Source organism: Haemorhous mexicanus, chromosome 2 (genome assembly GCF_027477595.1).
Source record: "Haemorhous mexicanus isolate bHaeMex1 chromosome 2, bHaeMex1.pri, whole genome shotgun sequence".
NCBI lineage: Eukaryota > Metazoa > Chordata > Aves > Passeriformes > Fringillidae > Haemorhous > Haemorhous mexicanus.
In genome coordinates, this window is record NC_082342.1 from 7,636,560 (window position 1) to 7,655,644 (window position 19,085).

Below are 19,085 nucleotides of genomic sequence, written 5' to 3' on the forward strand. Positions count from 1 at the left end.
TTCAAGGTCTGGTTTTGTTTCTGTGTTCTGGGGGGATGAGGAGAAGAGATAACAGAGAATTTTCAATGGATGGAGTATCAGAGTATCTTTATAAACCTCATTCTGAATTAGTGATATAAAATGTGGCTGTCATATTTATCAAGAAGGTAAGCCTCTCCTATTATTCCTCTAATCACCAAAGAATATATTCAATGTGAGAAAGTATTACTGCATAATTTATAATTCTGTGTGTTGAACAACTTGTGTGGAACCACCATTCCATTTTGTAAAGTCATGTTTTGGAGATTGTACTTTGCCAAAAAAAACCTATGATATCCCAAGTGCATTAGAAATGTAAATTACACTTTGTTATGACATAAAAAGAGCTCCATGGTATATATTTGTGACCTGCCTGTGTGTATGTTTGAAGTTTAAATGATCATAAAGTATATATTGATCTGTATTATTTATACTTTCCTGCCTGGAATTTAAAATGTCAAGCATGAAACTAATTTCACTGTGATAAATACAGACTTTCAGAAGCATAAATTAAACAACTACAGCCATTCAGTATATAAAAGTCCTTTTTAAAGACATAAAACCACTGATGAGTTAAAAATTACACAGTGAAGACAGTTTTAGTTTTGAGATGATTCCTTCTGTATTGTTGCTGTTTTTCTTGTGTTTCCTTCTGTTACTACAGTAGTATATTTATTTCTCAAAACAGATATGCCAATTAGGGAAGATTTAGCCACCACTGAGCAAAAATCTACCCTACTGAGCTAGTAGTATTTCTGTTGTCATAATATATCAAATATGCATTTAAACAATTAGTAAAAATTGCAGTAAACATTTTCACTCTTTGGCTTATTAGGTGTAAATTAAGAATACACTGGAGTAGCAAAGCAATATATTCAGATGTTAAGAGAACCACAAAATTAGGTCTTATGTGAAAATTTTCTTTTTTCTTTTTAAAATAAGTTCTTAGAAGATAAAGACTAGAAAGAGAGAGTTTGCAGTGTACTAGAAGAAAAGATATTAGTTTAGATTTTTCTTCTCTATTTTGTGTACTTTTTTTTCCTGTTCAACTCATCAGACAAAAAGACAATAAAATGATACAAATCTGCTGCTTCAGGTCAGCCCATTAGATGAAAATTGAGCTCAGGGCATTAAGAGAAATTTCTAAATATGTTTTAGCACATCCACTCAAATTATAGTTTTTGTACTGAAGATAGAAATGACCAAGAGTACAGGAAAAAAAATGCAAGCTAGGACCAAACATGGGAGAGTTAAAAGGTTTCCCTGCTGTTGGAGAACTCTGAGTGTATGATTGAGAGGTGATTGATATAAACTTAGTATTTTTCTTCCTTTTCCAAGTCCATGCCTTTCCAAAGGAATTTTCACCTTTTTCAATCTTACAGAGAAGTCAATCTCCTCTTTTCAGCTGTTTAATGAATAATGGTTATTAATACCTGCACAAGCTTCTTGTACAGTGCAAGCTTTTCTTTATCTTTTTCTTTGGGAAAGACTCAGCTTGGAACCACAGAAGCTGTCCCCAGCTACCAGCAGAATTGTCTCATGGACCTGTGTGTGACAATTCTGTAATTGTTTAAGCCCAGCTGTCAACTAAGCACCAAATTCCCCCAGCAGTGGTGAATCACAAGGGTGAAAGATAGAGAATTCATGTATTGAGATAAAGATATCTTAATAGGGAAAGCAGAAGCTGCACACACAAGCAGAGCAAAACAATAAATAGATTTACTGCTTTCTGTGGCTGGGCAGGTGTTCAGCTGTTCCCCGGAAAGCAGGGCTCCATCACACCTAACAGTGACTTGGGAAGAAAAATCATTCCACATGTCCCCCCCTTCCTCCTTTTTTCCCCATTTTATATCCTGAGCACGGTGTCAAATGGTCTGAAATATTCCTGGAGTCAGTTCTGGATGTCTGTCCTGGCTGTGTCTTCTGCCAGCTCCTCGTGCCCCTCCAGCCCACTCCCTGGTGGGGTGTGTGAGAGGAAGAAAAGGCCTTGGCTCTGAGCTAGGTCTGCTCAGCACCAACACAAACATCTCTATATTATCTACAGTCATGTCACTACAAACCCAAAACACAGGCCCATACCCCCAGGTACTGTGAAGTAAATTAACTCTACTCTAGCCAAAACCAGCCCAAACACATAAAAGTGTTTGTCTGACACTTTAGTAATTGCAGCTCTTAATATTTTTTCCCCTCCTCTCCTTTTTAATACAGTGGGCATGTAGCCTTAAAAAAAACCAAAAACAAACAAACCAAAAAACAAACCAACCAAAATCAGCCCAAACAAATCAACACAAAAAGCAATCCCCAGAAAAAAATCAAGAAACCTGGTGAGCATCCAGAGTCCTAGTCATTAATTAGAGGAGCTCACAGCAGAGCAGTTAAAACGCACCTGTGCCACACATGTGGCCTGGGTAGGCTGGGTATATTTTTTTAAACAATTACAACGTTAATTCTTAACAAAACAGCAGACATCTGGTCCACTCTGAACAAAGGATCATAGAAAAAAGCCAGATTGAAACAGACTATTAGTCCATTACACTGCATTTGGAGGTAGTCTAAACCTGTTGTTTCTAGAGGAGCCAGGTATGATCTCTTGTGTGTTATGGCAAAGGAACAACTGCTCCACTCTCTGCTTTCCCTAGGACTTCTGTCAGAAAATTAATTTTCACTGTGGCTTATGTAATCAGCAGAACAAGTTGAACTATGCATTAAAGAAATGTTGACCTTTTTAATATGATTGTTTTCTTTCAATGAGCAATTTCTGCAGATGTGGTAGCTATTTCTGACAATAGGAACATGAGACTTCAACATGTGTCAGCTTGTGGGTTTGTCATATACTCTTCAGGCATTTACTGTTCATGTTACTCATTGCTTGATTTCTTTTTCTGTGCATAGTAGAGCTTAAATTGCCTCTAGGAATGAATAAGAGATGATATGTCTGTACCTTCAAATTCTTGTGATTTCAGATGTAGGACGGTACTCTGGAGTCCTTGACCACAGGCAAACCTGTTCAGGTAGGGACACAGAGTGGGTTGACCCTGGCTGGATGCCAGGCACCCACTAAAGTCTCTCATATTACCCCCTGTAACTGGAGAGGGTAGAGAAAATATAACAAAGGGTTCATGAGTAGAGATAAGTACAGAGTGGGAGCATTCAGCAAATACTCTCATGGGCAAAACAGACAAATTAGAGATATTAATTGAATATATTCATAGCTGAATCAGAGCAGACTAATGAGAAGTAAAATAAGACCTTAAAAACCCCTTTTCCCACCACCCCCTTCTTCCCAGCTCTACCTCCTCCCCTGCAACATCATGGGGTGACAGGGAATGGGGATTATGGTCTCTTCCCACCCATTGTTTCAAGGAGTAATAATGAAGAATATAGTAAAAAAGAGATGGTTCTGGTCTGTCTTCAGCTTGCTTTCTTATGGTTTCTGTCTTAACATTTTCCATTGGCAGAGTTTTGAAAAGACTCAAGTGTTTTTATTTTCTTCTGTCAAGACAGAGTAGATGAAAATGTTTTCTCTCAGACAAGAAGAGAGACATATTCAATTGGCCGTTTCCCACTTAACTGTAGAAAGAAAATTAAAAGAACTGGAAACTATATTTATTCAAGGTCTGGAAATGTCTAATAAGAAAGAACATTAGCTCAGTATTCTATAGTGTATGTACAGTGCATTCTAAATAATAGCTAATTGCATCACTTACCCAAGATATTGTTAACAAAACATTTTTAAGCTCATTTTCTCTAAACTGCAGAGTGAAATATATGGGTATCTACACATGCCAGCAAAATGTATGCATTGTCAGTATCTCTAAAGGTTTTGCTCTCATTTTCTAAGTACTCAGCTAAGCTTTTGTCACACCAAGGCAATTTTGGGAGCTTTATCTAGAAGTCCATGAAAAGGAGAAAAAAGATCATATAATGAAATAAAAGTATTAGTAAAGCACGGTGAAATAGAGAGTAGTAGCCTCATCATGCCACATGCATCCTTCTGGCCCACACATTACTCAATATAATGGAGAAAGTCCAAAGAAATATTAACTGGGAGAAAAAACAAAATTGGAAAACAGCCTGCTGCTGATGGCAGAGGTAGCTGTGGATGGCAGCATATAGTTCATTCACCAGTGTCTTTGAAGGAAGGAGTAAAAATGAAATTTTAACACAGAGGTAATTGTCAAGGAGAAGAAGAAATTTCCATTAATGGAGAGCTGAAAATTTAGCCTCAATCTCTAAACTTTTTCTTTAATAGAAATGGAGTAAAATATGCATTTATGTCTCACTGAAAAAAATTTTAGGCTCTTGTTCTGATATCTTTGCTGTCCCCATTCCCTGTGTAATTGGGACTACAGATATGCTGCAAGTTTTGAACTGAAGCCTCCCCAAGAGTCTGGTGACTTCTGCTTCCAAAAACAAGGGTAAACTATAAAGGATATCCTCAGATCAAATGGAATTCTTCCCTACTGTATAGTTCAAAAATGGCTAGGGGCTTCAATGGTCCTATGAATTTATTCTAATAATATATCTAAAAAACCAGGTTCTTCCTTAGTATTCCCCATTTTGAATATTTCTCTCATTTCCTTTTGGCCCCTCAGGGGTAAAAAAAAAAAAAAAAAAAAAAAAAAATTACTCAATTTTACCTTTCTATTGGCTTGGTGGGTTTTTGTGTTTTTTTGTTCGTTTTGTTTTTTTTTCATATCTTTCTTATGATGCAGATTTCTGCTGTGATATGTGTGTGCCAAGATCAGGTAACTTGGTTATCAGCCATGTAATGACAACATGACTCTTTTCACACACCATTCACAGTAGTGTAACTCAAGATATTTTTTTTCTCCTCCTGTTTTATTGGTGAGATCACAATAATTTCTGTGTCATTTGCCAGGTACCTCTGATCAGGTATATCCCAAGACTGATATGAAAATTGTAATTTCCCTGTAATATTTTCCCTATGAATGCTGCTTCTCCGTTCTATTTGCCTTAAATCAGATTTAGCATCTGGCAGCCTTATTTTATATTCCAGCTCAGACTGTAAATGTGGATAGAATTTATTTAATTGAAAATGAAGTTAATGATAGACCACTAAATTCTATCATATGTCCCTGAATGTTGAAATTATTTACTATTGCTAATGTAGACCATAAACCCAAATTCCTCTGCAGTCATCAATTCTGGCTAGAAATTTATTCAGGGTGTCATCTTCACCTCTTCACTGCTTGATTAATGTGGCCTCGTGTGGTATGTTTAAAGAATGTAGAATGACTTAGTTGGTTGAATCCTATGGGGTCTTTGCCTTTTAAATTCCTTCCATCTCTTTCAAATTCCAGAGCATTCTCGTGCCACATGCCTTATGTTTGTTCAGAACAAAACTTCTCCTGCAAAATCACTCAGGAAAGGTCCAATGCAGAGACTAAAATTCATAAAAGCCTCTGAGATTCTTGTTTGCAAGCACAGGAAAAAACCCAAAACATTGGATGATCTCTCAAACCACTCAGTATTTTATACCATGTATTCTTCCCTCTTTACCATCCCATGCTCAGATCCTGTTTGAGTTATGAAGACCTGTGTTTTAAAAACATGTCAGAGATTGATGTGCAAATGAACAGTATGAACCTTTGCATGCTGCTTCCAAATGCATGCTTCATGCTCTTCTACCATTTTACAGAAATGAGTGTGGTCTGAGCCTTGAGAAATTAAAGGGGCAGATTACACGTGCCAGTGTGCAGAATGGATTATATTGACCTTTATCAACTGGCACAAAACAAAGAAATCTCTGAGAGGACAGAAAAAAAATCTACTTCACCAACCTTCTGCAAATTGTGATTTGCAACCTCTGAGCACATTCATGCCTGTTCTTATCACAGATTTTTTTTTTTTTTCAATTGAAGGAAATTTTAGTTCTCACTATGCACTCTTCTTTTTCTCGTTGCAAGAACCAAGCTCAGCACAGTGGACACTGTGTTAGATTATCTGGTGGGGTCTTTGCCATATTCACAGATCTTGAAAAGTGTGTAGGTATCTCTAGGTTCACAGAAAATGTATATTTATCTCATTAATGAGCTGTCAACACTTTCTGTTTCTGTAATAAATATTCGGGTGTTCATCTTTGCAGCGTGTCCCAAGGTACAGCACAACCAGCAAATGTATTCTCAAGATTCCACAGCAGTTGCATTGCTCAATGTTTCATACAGGACTAGTAGCAGGTCAATTAACAAGTGATTACCTGCTTTACATGGTTCTTTTTCAGGTCATTAACTTCTTGAGGAATGTTTAGGGAAAGTACTATCTCTTGCCATTTAAACTACTAAAAAAACCTAGTCAATTACTATGTAAATCACTCATTCTAAGTAATTTGGTGTTACTGAGATTCTAATAGTGTTTCTCATTACTGGTTTTGACTCTCAATAGTTGGATATAGAAACATGAAATATACATAGAAATATGTTTTGCTCTGTATGACTTCTTGTAAACAATAAAAATTGCTGGCAAATTATTAGTCCTGCAGTGAAATCATATGTTTTGACTTTAACTTTTTTTTTTCCATTTACACTTGCCATCTTTTATTTAATACATAAAGGAAAACCTAAAGAATTTGGGTTAACAAATGCAATCTCCATAGATATGGGTGAGTCTCAGTAAATATCTAGATTCAAAAGCATAAATGTGGACACACCCTGGCCTTTGGTCTATTTCCTGGGGTATTTTAGTTATCTGATTTGGTTTTCCTTATAAGATCAAGACACCAACAGATGAATCTGAGTGATGCCATTTTGGATAGGTGACCCAAGTGATTGTGTGTAATTTTGATTACAGTGGGCTATGTGATCAACATGTTAGAAATCAGAGCATTTTTAAGCACTTGAGTCTTGGCTGCCAAAAAGTAGACTTTAGCATTAAAAATTTAGAATTAAAAGGATGTTAAAGGAGACCACTACCATTAGTTAAAGTTTAACATACTTAGTGCACAGATATTGCTGCCAACACTCTCTTAAAACCTCAGAGATTAATTATCATTTTGATATCTTTGCCAAGCAATATATCTTTGATTGCAGTTAGGCTGTTACAGCTAATATTTCATTTAAATCACACTCATGGCAAATTAAACTGATTCTTCTTGCACTACACCTGACAGAAATGGTGAAAAGTACTTACCCCTTTCTGTGCATGTTTATGTCCTTTTCAAAAACTAATGACTTTATCATTCATTTTCAACCTTAAATTGTTTTAAATTTCCTCCTATATTATGCCTTTTAAAATGGCATCAGTCTTATTGCTTGTCCTTGGATTCTCTTCAAGGCATCTATTTGTTACTAGCTGTCATATATATGTATATATTTCAAATGATATCATGGTTTGGACTAGAAAGAACAGTAATTGCTCTGGAAGACGCTCAGGAAAGGCAGGACCTGCTGCTATCCATGGTGCTGAAAAGGCTGACGTAACAGGGAATAATTTATGCATAACCATCCATTACAGAACTGCAGTAAATTTTGGAATTCAGAGATAGTAGCTCCTATAGATACTGTGAGTGTGATATATTGCAGCACAGGCATCTGGTTTGAAACAGTTATTGGTGGGCTACAAACTAATTCTCTCTCTGAAACTCACCTTTTTGTGCTGCTTTACCATAAATTGCTCATGACCCAAAGGGGCATTTTGTTCTTGTAGGTTTTGCAATGTCTGTTGTCTACCAAGCTAGAATTTCAATTAGCATGAGATGACATCTACAGCAAGAAGAAAACACCAAACATGATTTTTGAGTGCAATCCTAGAGTGATGGGTTTTATTAAAATAACTGCTTCTGCTCCTTGCTACTAAATAATAAAATTAGATTGGCGGGAGGGGAGATGTTGTGTAATATTTTGGTTTGTTTTATTGGTTTTTTTTTTTTGAGAGGAGGTTGTGGGGGGAGGGTTGTTTGTTAGTTTGTTTTGAAAAATACTTTGAATTAGAGGTTTGGTCCAGAATTCCAATGACCTGATTTTAATCCATAACAGATTCCTCTGTGAAACTCATTGTGCCAGTTTATTCCCATGTCTCTTATTTTGGATAAATGTATAAGTGGGTATTTGTTAACATACCAAAAAAATTCAGACTTAAGCCTTGTCTTTAGAGGAAAAAAATCTAATTTAATGTATTTTTATTATTTGCTTTATGATTACCAGTATGGTATATCTATTACTGTTTTTAGCATTTTTCATGTCAGATCCAATGCAAATTAATTAAGTTGTGCATATTGCTTGCACTTTAAGAAATGATGCACTGTGATAAATTATTGAGTGAAGAGCAGAAAATATAGCTGGCAAATCTTTTTTAGAATTCTATCTTTAGTTAATCAGCTTTATTAAAATGCCAATGAAAACACGTCACTGTAAAGTGAAAATTGTTCTCTAGTAACTTATAACTGTAAAACACTGACACAATCATTTGTATTTACAGCACCACATCCTAAATGATGGGTCTCTGATAAAAACATAACTTAAACAAAGCCTCCAAAACACTTTGTCTTATCATGTGGTATGGCACATAAACTTAATAACAGTGACTTTACCAGATAGAAAATCACCACTTTAAAATGCAAAATAACTCCAAACTATTGTGCAAGGTAATGAAACCAGACCTTTAAGGAAGGCAGCAATATGACAATCCCTTATAAATTACCACAGTTAGACCTGTTTTGCAAAGTATGAAGATTTCTGTCGACTGTGGGACCAAAAATTTAATTAAATTTGCCTTGAAAGAGGTGAGGTTAATCTGCTATATGTACACCCTTTGTAGATTAGCTGATTAAATGCCCACTTTGTTATAATGAAGGATAAGCTTATATATGGTTGTAAACTGCAAATTAAATATGTACCAAATTAGATAATGGTGTAACTGTATATTAGTTTGTCATAAGGACACACGTTAAGTATTCCCCTTTGAAATGTTACCTACTTATGTTGTTGAGATTTGAAATTACATATCTAGTTTCAGAGCAATGAGTTTCTATTAGTTTTGTTTTGCTTATGCTACAGGTCACCTTGCATTCTTAACTTGTTTCTTTGCATCTAGAGAACAAAACATTTAAAGTATCATGAAGGCATTGGGGAAAAAAAACCAAAACCAGAACCACCAGTAGTTTAAATAGAAGCTTGAAAGCATCTGGAGATGGAAAAAGGATGAATGTGTCAGGAAATAAAAAAAAAAAGAAGTGAAATGAGAGAATTACAATAGGGGAACTTTCTGGTCTCTGACCATTGCAAATTTTCCTATGCACTCACATAAATCACAGAGAAAGGAAGAAAGAAATATTCAACCAAAGAAAATTCCCCATTATATCACATGCACATCTTTGCTCTTTTCCTTTTCAAAGTAGGCTTAGAAAGAACAAAGGGCTTAGAACTGCTCAATGATATTATGCCAGGGAGGTACAGTACTTGGGGTTCCATTTTTTCATCTCAAAGAGGATTTAATTCAGCTGTCAGAGAGGGCTTTTTAGTTTGTAGACAGAGTACGGACAGGGAGAATTCTGTTTGTTCTTTAAAAATAGTCCAAAATATTCCAGTCTTTGTGAAAAATTCTTGAACCTTGAATAGGAAATAAATTCAAAGTCAAATTCCCTATTAAGTTAACCATGATGCTTGTTTCTTATTCCTCAGAGAGCAGTATATCACTGTTCTACTGAGGCTAAAAATAAGCTTCATATGAAAGTGAGTGCTCACTTTATCAAAGTTGTTTTTTTGTTTTATCTGAAAGTCAAGCAGGTCTTCAAGTTATACCAGTTCAGTTATTATTCTAATTTAGTTTTTTTTCACTGGCACCATTATTTTTTGATCCTTCTTAGGCTGAAGTTATGCACCTGGGCTGTGAAAGACAGGTACAATAGGAAATGAACTGACCCAGTAATTCTTCCTCCTTTTTTAAAGCAGTGATAACACAGACAAAGAGCACCGAGACAAACACCTTTCCATAAGTCCTTTTTCTTTGATCATTTAGAAAATGTCTATGATACTTTCTAAATTAATGTTATGGTCGCCAAGACCATAAAATTTGTTTAATTTTCCCATCTTCACCTTGCATATGGTGAAGAAAGAATAATTTTTTTGTACCATCCTACTAGGAATTGTACATATATATAATTGAATATACCTGGGGCTGTAAAAATACTGTATTTTTGGTTTTGTAAAGAAAGGCCAGATTTTAACCTGTCTTCTGTCTATTTTTGTTTCAAATTTTATGGAAAAAAAAATATTTAAAGGACAAAAAAAAAATTGAGGTAGATTTCAGCTTCTGGTTTGTACAAAAAAATTGTTTTGTTATGTTACACTAAAAAAAAAAATCATTAAAGACCTTGGGTCATCAGTTTAGTTTACAGCACTTCACCATTGGTGATGCCGAATTCAACCGAGTTCTCACTATGAAAACAGTTTTTAGAAACCATGATTTAACTGTAAACTTAAAAATGGTATCTGTGGGCTTGGACTTAGTGGAATACAAGCAGTTTTCTATATGCACATTTCTATTTTTACTATGGTTGATGACACCGTATCAGGGTAAGCTCACTTTAACATCCTGCTTCCAGCCAAGATAAAGACTGAGCAACTCTTTACACTTCACCAAGTATGACTAATAGACAAGAAAGAGTCACAGTAAACTTTGCTGCACCACAGGTTTTACCCATTTTGGTAGGAATTAAATAGTTTCCTTATTTGTTCTGTCTCTTTATATTGTTTTACAAAGAAAAATTGTCACAGAAAAAATACACTTTCCAGTGTAGGAAGTAGAAGCAGGCACCAAGGCCATCAGTGGTGACAAGGAATGTGTACTCAGCAGGACATTTATAGCTTGGACTCAGTTGAATGAACATGCTAAACTAGATCCTTCACTGGTGTAAATGGAATGCAGTTCCCACTGATGCTGAAAGAAATCACTCTACCTGAGAACCCCACGTCAGAATTACCTGAAATCTTGTAGGAAAAAAAAGATTAGGGTATGACCCAGCACTTTCTTCATAATACAGGATCAATTTAATTATAGGAATTCTTACTATGCAATTTTGGAGTTGTAAATATGAACATGTTTTTTATTGTGTTTATGCACAGGTTAAAAAAATTACAGTTTATTCCTTCCACTAGGGAATACTCATACACACATGTATAACACATATGTGTGTTATATCATATATGATTTCAAGTCCAGCTCTAATCCTAGGCTTGCAGTAATATTGGGGTAAGACTTTTATGTAATTATATTCAAATTAATGCATTATTACATTAATTTTACACTGGCTTAACTAAATAATCTGGGCATCAGTCTACTGTTAATGTAGAGCAGAATAACTAATCTGATTTATTCCTAATAAGAGCCTGGCTCTGTACCTTATTGCTGAATTTGGTGAGGTTTTTTTTTCCTTTCCCAAAAGACAAAATTCTTGTTTTTTTGGAAGGGTTTTTTAACCTCTTGGCTGAGTGATACATTTCTGTTTATCAGCCACCTGCATCTCCTCAATGCATTCTGAGGCAAAAATCAAGGCATAAGGAAGTCCAATTTTAAATTCAATCAGTTCCCAAGTTGTCTGATGCAATGGCTTCCATTTCAACAGCTGCCTCTGTCTACTTCACCCTCACGGAGGAACTAGCTTCCTCTGGAGATCTGAAAATGTACAGTTGGCAGCTAAAATTCAATTTAAGCCTGGCCAGGTACAATTTTATTGGCACTGGTCCCAGGTCTTGCAATTGACTTTTAACCCCCTCAGAGCTTTCCTTGTGTGCCTGGTAGAGCTGTGTGCTGCGTGACAACTTCAGTGAAGTCCAACTGCTGCCTTTTGTTGCTCTGTGCAGCAAAATATTTTGAGCTCATAAGCCATCAGCTCTGCATTTGAGTGACATTTGTAAGAAGCCTTCGTGTTAATTATCCTCACAGAAAATAGCAAGCTATTCATGCTGTTATAAACAACTGCTTTCTGAAAGCAATACTGGAGAATGCTGCTTACTTTCTTGAATCCCAGTGTTTCACGATCCCTAATGTTCAACTTTTTTGACTTTGAAAATACTTTTCTTACTTTATAAACAATTTTCAACACTTCCAGTTTCTCTGATAATTGCTCCCATAACTGAGCATTCAAAATCATTCATAGGAATAGCAGATTAAAGAGTTTGTCCCCTAGCAGAAGAAAAGAGTAAAGGGATTCCTTTTGTCCCTAGAGTTTGTTGTTCTAATAGGTAGCAAATTCTGATTACTGTGGACTAATGTGATGTAGTAAAAGATTCTCTGTCCCAAAGTCCTTCCACATGTTGGGGCTGGGCTACACTTTTTTTTTTCTTTTTTTTTTTTTTTTTTTCTGGCAATTCAGCAAAAGAAGCAGTGAATCAAATGAAACTGAGAGCAAAACACTGGTCTTCAAAAATTCAAACTGGAAACATCACAGCAGAACAGTATTTTTATATTTTTATTCCCTAGTCTTTGCAATAGACTTCAAAATAACCATTTTATCATAGTTCTGGGTACTAGAAACCATGAAATCATTAACTAGAGTCGTATGTTAAATTGATTGGTAAAAAAAAGGATTGGTCTGGAACCTTCTAGATTAAAGGATAAAAATTTGACATACAAGAAATCTTTACTGCCTACACATGGTGCTTAGTTCATCCTTTCACAGCAGGCTACCAGCCAGCCACAGGTAATGCAAGCAATTTAAGCTCACAAAGATATTTTAGCTGCCCAAACCTGTCTCTGCCTGGAGAGCTACTCCTCACATCCACCAGTGTTCTGCAATGTGGATCAAGAAGGGAATAAAGCAACAGGAGGAAGTTACTAGCAGTAATTATTCATCACAGCCCTTCCCATTCTGTCTTCTGTGACTTAGAGACTGAGAACTGGCAGTTTTAAAGGTGGGAGAGAGGGAAAATCTGTTTTCTCAGGTGATGTTCACAAGTCTTTGCCTCCTTACTTCTCGCTGCATAGCACTATTACCCTGGTGGTCTGAGGTATTTCATCAGATGAAAGAAAAGAGGGAGCTTTGAGAAACTAACTGAATTCCAGATCACTTGTTTTTCAAGAAAACAGTGGGCACAAATGTATAAAAAATGAGTATCTGGGAACAAGTGAAATGTAAGAAGTTCTTTCAGATTATTTTTCACTGTGAAACCGAGGTCAAAGATTGAGGCTTTGATTTGAAGACCAAGCATGGCTGAGTCAGTTTGGATAAAACACAAGCATTAGGAGTTTGTATTGTTTTTTACATTGCCCTTGGTTTTGACTGAAATATCAATAGAATCTGACCTCACTTTTTATTCTTAACGTTGTAAAATACTATTTTCCTAATCCTGTCTAGCACTGAAGAAGAAAGTGAGGAGTCTCTCTAGGTTTTGGGCTGGAGAACGTTAAATCTTAATGTTTGGCCACCTCTGACTCATTTTCAGTGAAACTGAAAGAATTCAAATCAGTGTTAGAAAGGATCAGAATTTACAGGCACTTGTTTTGCCCAAACATCCATATTTTCTGAACTCTTAAAATCTTTCCTGACAACTGTAAATGGGAGCAGAAATAGTGGTTTGTTTTTAAATGGGAGAGGGGAAAAAGAAAGAAAGAAATTAGTTATATCAGTAAGTTATTGAGAACTGGGAAGTTATATTTCTTGTCAGAGGAACTGTGGTGTAATTGAAACACAGCTCAGAGACCCAGCAGAAGTGGGTGCCAAGGAGCCACAACCTTCTGTTAAGGAAGATGGGATATGGAAATAGAGAGGAGTGAAGTCAGCTTTAACTGTTTATTTATGCAAACAGCCATCTCTTGTACTACTTGAGGTTAATTTCTCATTACTCATGATTCAGCAAATTCTTTGTGCAGTGCTTCACCACAGTGTTCTTGTTGAGACATTCAGTGATAAAAGCAAATTATATTGTCTAACATCAGGAATATTTTTCTGTTGTCTTGGGTTTTTCCATGATGTGAGTGTTTGCGAACAAACTTCACATCTAGAAAATGGCAATGGCCAGCCAAGGTTGTGACTGATAAAACCTAAGCTTAATGAAGTTCATTTGCTAAAATTGTCCTTCAGGATAATTGAGATACAGCACCTTGAGCAGTGGGCCATATCTACTGCATCAATTTGGAAATGGAATTCTGTTTGTATGGCAGTTGCTTTTAGATAATGTGTGCAATTGTCTATGAAGAGCAGCTAGATAATTCCTGTGAGTGACTCATTGGGTAGTTGCATTCAAATAAGTACTGTAATAAACCTTAAGATTGTTTTCTTCTGCAATTCATCAATAATTTACTGTATACAAAAAAAGTCAGTACTCCTCTGGAAATTTCTACAGATAATTTTCCCATCTAAAACTCTATCACAATCATGCTAAAGGGTATATTGAGGTAGCTGGAATTTATGCTTGCAGATTCCATTTACAATAATGTAGGTTAGGTGAATCATCATTGCTGGGTTGAGAAAGGTATGGGTAAATAGGCTGGTGTGTGTCTAGGACTTTGGGAAAATAACAAGAGAAAGGAGAAATTATTTTACCAAAAGAGGTGTTACCTAAGTAGGAAAGTAGGAAGTCTGAAACCATGTGATCTTCATCTACTGCCAAAGTGAAATGTCTGGGCACTTACCTGCTTTAATAATAAGATCTCTTACTGGGTTATCAGTGACAACCCAGGACTGACATTGCTTTGTTTTCAGTGGCTTGTTTGGTGTACTTTGATTCCATTTATTAGAATCATATCCTTCTGTGAAACTGTGTAGTTATGCATAGAGAGTGAATGTGTGTGTTTGTTTCCAAAAGAGAAGCTGGCTATATGTGGTGTGTCACGTGCTATGCAGAGACTTTTTCTGGTAATTTTCTCCTCAAATAACAATTACCAAGTGCTTTTGTTACAACAATTTCCAATAGTCTTTATCATTTCATTGTTCACAGGTTCTTAACTATGGCATTGGTACAGTACAGCATAGTGAAATTTATTCATAAAAGTGACTCCAGTTTCCCCTTGATTATCATTGTCTTCAAAAGCAAAGGCTTCAAATTGTTCTAAAACATCAGCAGTAAATATTGTACTGTTGAACTCAACTCACTGTGATTAAAGAGATTAGTATCATTGAGTACAGTAGTCATCTCTCCTAAAGTTTGAGTTTCACAAAAAATAATGAGAAGCCCTTGATCTCTCTTGCCCGGTGATATAGCCTGTGGGAATAAACAGAGCTAACTTTGTATGTTGGAAACGGGGAATAAAGTATATTACTTCAGGCTGAAATGAATTATAATTTGTGGTTGGATAGCTTTTTAAAATTTGGATATTACTAATTGCAACACTGCCTGTAAACTCTGTTAAAATCTTGTGGTCTCAACCTTACCTCCCTAGATGTTGTGTCTGGCAGTTTGCCTGGGTTGCCTACAGAGTGAAAAACCAGAAATATTATGTGCAAGAAAATAGAGAGGCTGTAGCACAGACTATCAGAGGCAATGTCTTCCATGTCATCCAAAAGTTTTATTAATTGTTCAAAATGTTACCTGAAATAACATTTTCTGCTGCACTGACTTTCCTGGGAAGATTCTTTTTTACTGAGGCTAAAGTTACCTTGCACTCCAGTGAAGTATAATGGCTTGCAATTCCTTTTGCCTACCCTGTTTACAGGGTATCCTGCCATAGTGAATCATCTGGAAGCTTATCAACCAATGTGCACCCCTTCAGCAGATCACCTCCATGAATATTTAAGGAAATAATTCTGTAGAAATCCATCACATTGTTACTGCTTTAAATATTCCTTTGTAAATAAACTTATTTAGAAGTTCCTTCCCAGAGGAAGAAAGCATGCTTAATTACCTTCTAGAGTGCATTTTTACTAAATGCCAGGGTGAAGAAAATGATGGTCAAGACTTTTATTATAAATGGGTCTCAGTAGAATTTAATATGATTTAATATGATTTAATATGATTTTTAGCAGATTAAGTACTTATGGTTGCATTCTGCATTTGAGCACTTAAATTTCTGTGCATATTCTTTACATATATTTCCTTCTTTTCCTAATGGTGATCCAAACTACAGTTTTGGGTTTGGGACTTTCATGTATCTTTCATTTTTCTCCTAAAACATTCTGTTCTGACAGTTCTGGTGCGCAGTGATTCACAAAGTTTTCTTATCCAATTCTCAGCTACCCATAGATATAACACATTTAGTCTTCTCCATCATTCTTTGCTCAGTCCCATTGAAGCTGCTGTCACTGCAACGTTTTACTTTCTTCTATCAAGGCAGGCATGAAATTTCCAGTGGAGCGGATGCGAATGCTAAGGCAGCTGCATGGGTCAGTAGGCAGATGGAAAGGGGGAGGGTTTGGGAAAGCTAAACAGTTTGCATCCTTCTCTAAAAGACAGCAAACCACAGGGCAGGGATCTGCAAGCTGATGATTTGACAGTGTAATGCCCTTTAGTTGTTTGACTGGATTTACAAGTTCTGTTTAGCTGACAGATATTTTGGCTAATACTCTTCCCTAGTTTTTGAATTTTTTTTTCCTTTTGACTATCAGAAGTTCTTTTTAAAAATTTAAGCAAGCTCCTGTTGTACAGCAAAATAAACAGATTTCTCTTACAGATAGGAGACACTCTCTAAGATTTTTGTTTCTATGAATACCCCAGTGAATACCAAATATTGACCTAAACAAATACAGTTTACTGAGAGTGCCAGTAAACAATCTGGAAAATAATTCAGAGGATGCAGCTTTATTTTGTTTGGAAACTGCTATTCCAAGCTTACAGCATGCTGTCCAATATATTTTCTCCTCTGTGTATTTTTGTAATTAGTCACTCTGCTGACTAAAAATCAAATAATTAGCTTTTAAAGACATCAAATTAAATAAAACCAGACTAAGTAAGAAAAGTGTTGAAATACAAAGGAATTTGCAGTAAGTGAAATTTTGGTGATTTAATATTTTTGAGTTTCTGAGGTAATTGTCAGTAAATATTTTGAGTTTCTGAGGTAATGTGGTTTTAAATATACTGTGTCTAAAATCCATGTGAGAATCAAAAGGTAACTGTTTTAAAACAATAGAATCAGTGGTCCCAGACAGAGATAGAGAGACGTTTGTAATGGTGATTATTATAATCAAGGGAAAGAAAAAGAAATTTTTCTGAGATCGCATGTTGACTGCACACTGAATTATGCTTTGAAATCATATGCAAAAAAAAATTATTTCATTTACCCAAAGTCTCCCCTTGAAGTGTTTGAGAATGGACCAGCAGTACTGTGTAAAGCCAGAAGTGGCCAGAGATGAAGCACTGAAAACACAAACTGTCCCTTCCCTCCCCCAGAGTTTTAGTGTAAATCTCAGGTATCTGACGCTGTCTGTGGGAACGCTGGTATGAATATCTCAAACTCCAAAACCCTGAACAGCAGGAAGTGTGTGGGATGAACCACAGATGGAGAGGATGAAACCAAGAACATTGGCTGTCAAGAGGAAAGCAAACAACAACTTTATTACTTTTTGGGTGTCCTACATTCCAGCTAAATGTTTCACCAGGTATGCCTGCATTAGCATAGGATTTGAAGTTCATCTCCTTACTGCCCTTCCTTCTGTGCACTGGTTTCATCACAGAGCAGCCTGATGGCATGCAAATGAGATTCCTTTTAGGTTAAAGTAGGCCAGAAGCCATGATCCAGGAATATGTCTATTTGCTCCAAGCATTAATGTGCATGAGCCTTCAAACTACATTTATTCTGAACTAAAACTCCCCTGTGCATGTCATAAATGTATTTCAGGTCCTTAAACAGCAACATTTTTTTTCTCTACAGACCCATTCCTATTTGTTCAGACTTTGTCATTGAACCTTGGACTTTATGTCAGTAGCAGAGCAAGGACAGGTTGACATAGTCATTCTCTGCCTAATTTCTGTGAATATATGAAGCCTTCTATGAATTCACATAAAGCTTAGTGCAATAGAGAGGCTTCAAGGATTTAGGTTTTGACAGCAGTTACTGAGGTTAAAGGTGAGAGAGAGACTGAGAGGGTTTGCTTGCCAAAACTTTCTAGGTATCCTGTTATTTTCTCTACTGCTGAATTTGAACAGCCCTTAAGATAATGTTAACTGAAACACTGTGAAATGTGCTAAATATGCACAGTGTAAAACCCTGCTTCTGCTAGACCTGTCTGGCTTGCATAATCCCAAATTCTCAGCAGTGCAACTGTGCACAACAGAAGCTGTTCATAATTAATGCCTGAAATCCCCCCTAACCACGCTGCTGCCCTGGTGGCTCCAGACCAACCACATGTGCAGTTTCAGAAGCTGAATCCAGTGTGCACAGATCCGATGGCACAGGGAGCTGCTGGGATGGCTCTGCTCCCAGACCTCCTGCAAGGGCTTTTGAGCTCCAGCTACTCATCACTTCTCAGAGCAGCAGCTGGAGATGCTGCAGTATTTTGTGTACATTTCAGGGTTTCCTCTGAGGGTATGGGTGTGTGGGTGTGTGCACTGCTACACTGGAGGAATATTTCAGTGATTAATAAATGGACTGATAGGAAAAGGTCAATCTGTAGTGGAAAAAAAATTACATGTTACTACTCACAGGAAATCACAGACAGCAGTGTGAATGAGGAAGACTATTACAGCTGTAATGAAGCAAAATATGTCTATGTCTAGATTTCTATCACAGGAGAATACTGCTGTCATGGTGTAGTCATTTGGGCCCTTGGACCAGGAGAAATTTACCAGACTTAAGAAGCCTGATTAATGAAACATGGTAGACACGCTGATTCCCCTAATTAAAACAACTTTAACCCTTTGAATCTTTATAACATGCTCTTTATTAGTCATTGAAGAGCCTAAATGATGCCTAAGCAGCTGCCACTCTGCAGCACAGGCACACAATGACTAACAAAAGCTTTGGTATTGACAAAATGTCTTAGGGATAACAATATTTGTTAGCTGTGTCCAAAAATATTCCATATCTATGTCCAAAATGCCTGTCTATATGTATTTATCCAGAATCCATTCATCCATTCTTTTTATCGCAGCATACTGAATAAAGTTCTTTTTCAGCTGTGAATGCAAGATAAAATTGATGTAAAGCTTCAAAATCTACCGTACAATTTAGAGGAGCTG